This window comes from Dendrobium catenatum, unplaced genomic scaffold (genome assembly GCF_001605985.2).
Source record: "Dendrobium catenatum unplaced genomic scaffold, ASM160598v2 fragScaff_scaffold_716, whole genome shotgun sequence".
NCBI lineage: Eukaryota > Viridiplantae > Streptophyta > Magnoliopsida > Asparagales > Orchidaceae > Dendrobium > Dendrobium catenatum.
In genome coordinates this window covers 8,658,872-8,662,072 of record NW_021319178.1, presented here as the reverse complement: position 1 = coordinate 8,662,072, position 3,201 = coordinate 8,658,872, and positions in this window count along the sequence as shown.

The window sequence follows — 3,201 nt, the reverse complement described above, 5'->3', positions numbered from 1 at the left end:
TACTCAAAGAGTTTAAAGGGAAAAGCTAATGATATTATCAGAAAAATTGAAAGACATAGCTGTGACATGCAGAATTAAAATAAAATATAATTGATTTTTTAAGGCATATAGAAATTAATTTTATTTAGTAGTATTGTTTTTTCTCTTCTAATGTTATTAAAGAATTTTTTTTTTTGATAAATAAATTTTAACATATGTGCACATTTTTGGTTTCAATGTAGTTTTATTATGAGAGTTTAAGTTATGATAATTTTGAAGATTTTATCAATTATTATATTAGTTTTAATTATAAATAGCTTTTAACTTCAAAATTTTCAAAAAGGTAAAAATATGATGAAAAATGTTACTTTTTTTCATAAATTAATTTTATTCAGCATTAAAATTATATGATATAAACATTAATCAAAACCGCTGTGAAATGTGTTTAGTGAGCATTGACTATGAAGGATTTTTTGTTGGTCCACTATATATATATATATACCAACTTCATAAATAAAGTGAGTTTGGAAGCGCTCTGCCCTAGCCGTTTGCTCCGAGGGCTCTCTGGGAGATTTCGTGGCGATCTCGCTTCTCTTGTTCGGTGCTTTCGTTCTGTTTCTTCAGGCGATTTTCGCTAGTGTTGATCTACTTCCCTAGTGGTAACTTCGTTCCTCCTCTGGTACTATCCCTGTCTCGTGTTTTTTCTTCTCTATGATTAATTTTTTTGTTTTCATCATGGTGTTTTATGGTTCTATTGATGGCTGTGGGCGGTGGGGAGATGACGTCGATCTCCTACGTCATCCATCCCGCTGGCTTCTTTGGTTCCTAATGGTAAGAATCGCTCCTTTAAAGATGTTTTTTTGGGTAGCTTGTCCTCTTCAGCGGCTAGGGTTCCTTTTGTGTGATTGTCGTTTAAAGGTTGTCCTGCTCTTTTGTTTGAAGTTTTCGTGGTTTCTAAGCTTGCTAAGCCTTTTGCTTTTACCCTTGTCAGAAAATTTATTTTGCGCCCACCCAATCTGGATGTGATCCATAAATTTTTTCTAGCTCTTAAGCTTTCTAGCTCGTTTAATGTGGGTTTATTAGATCCTTGACACATTGTCATACAACTTACTAATAATTTGGTTTATAATCGTATTTTCTCACGTCGTTCATATTATATTCATGGGTGTCAAATGAGGTTGATTAAATGGTCACAAGATTTTGATGTGAGGGAGGAATCTCCTATTACCCGGTGTGGATCTCGTTTCCTAACCTTCGGTTACTTTTTTTTAATACTCATATTCTCTTTGGTCTTGCTGCTGTATTCGGTAGACCCTTACAAACTGATCAAGCTACTGCTTCTTTATGTAGACCTTCTTTGGCTAGGGTTTTAGTTGAGCTTGATATGTCAAAAAAGCATCCTCATGAAATATGGTTGGGATCTGAATATAAGGGTTATTTCCAAAAAGTTGAGATTTAAAATCTACCTATCTTTTGCTCACACTGTAGGATGCATGGACATGGGATTAATGAATGTTTTCATTTACACCCTAATCTCCGTAAGGAGAAAGGCCCATCTACTTCTAATGTTTCTCTAGTAGGGGAGGATAAAATTTTGGCACAAAAAGAGTTATGTGTTGGTTCTGGCTCTGATTCTGGCTCTAAGGAAATGTTGGTTCATAATGTTGAGGAAGTGGTTAAGGCTCTTCCTTCTAATGACATGGTTGATAATAATGTAGAGCAAAGGCAGGATAGTAATGCTTCTCTTATTAATGTGTTAGATTTGGATAAAATTTTTAATGTTTTTATTATTAATGAGAATGTTATAATGATTCCTAATGATCCAGTTTCATCTTCTAATTTAGTTCCTAATTCTTCCCAACTGCGCATTCAGGATGATGTTCCCTCTAACAACAGCCTTTCTCCCTTAGATAAAGTTATGTGGAAAAATGCTATGCCTGTGGATAGTACGAGTAATCTTGAAGTGGTGCTTGATCTTGGGGACATTTATTCTTCCAAGGTTAATCATGGTATCAAGGCTTCCAAGGTTATTGAGCCTGCGGTTGTAAGTTTGGTTTCTTCCTTATTATCTTTGAACCCTCCTATTGAGGGCTTTTTGAATAATTTTTCTACCGTTGAGGATGGTGTTCTTTTTATGGAAGGTGATATGCCTCCTATGTGGCCTGTTGGATCTTTAAATGACAGTAAGTCTTTTTTAGCTGACCATTATTATTGTGATGCTTACACTGACACGGAGGTGGACATTATGGATAAATGTTATGCTTGAGAAGATCATGATTTGAGCATTTCTAAGGGTCGTGGAAAGAGGGGTAGAAAACCTAAAAATGTTGTTTTGTCTCCGAGAAATACCCGTTCAAATACTTCTCATTTATCTTATTTTTATGTTTAATGCAATCATTTGGAATGTACGGGGTATTGGATGCCCTTCTTCTAAGCTTAGAGTTAAAAATTTATGTCGTATTCATAACATTTCTAGTCTTGTGTTACTTGAACCACTTATTTCTATTGAGAAATTACGTAGTATTGCTAACTTTATGGGCTTTAAACCTGCTTTTGCTAATATTTCCAACAAAATTTGGGTATTTTGGAAGGATTTTGTTAGAATTGATATTATTGGATTTTACTCAAGTACTTCATTGTAATATTGAAAGTTCTAATTTGTAATGTTGTGCGTCTTTTTTTATGCTGCTTCTTATCATTTTACTAGAAGGATTTTATGGGAGCAAATTTGTCAGTTTCATAATATTTGCAACCTTCCGTGGATTGTGGGTGGGGATTTCAATACTATATCTAATTCGTCTGAGCACATGGGGGGTTCTCTCCCCATTTATCAATCCATGGAGGATTTTAATGATATGATTACATAATGAAATTTTATTTATATTGGTTTTTCTGGCAATAATTTCACTTGGCATCGTGGCCATTTGTGGCAAAGGTTGGATATAGTTCTCTTTAATGATGGTTGGCTTAATGCTTTTCAATTGACTAAGGTTGAGCAACTTAGTCGTACTCTCTCTGATCATTCTCCTATTCTTATTAATATTAAGAATGATTCTAGATCATCTTCTTCTCAATTTAGATTTCAGAATATGTGGCTGCTTCATTCCTCCTTCCTTGATGTGGTTAAGAATAATTGGCATGCTCCTCTTTTCCCTGATGATTTTATTTCTGGTATGTATAGATTGTGGCTTAAACTTAAAAGGTTAAAACTTGTTTTGAAGT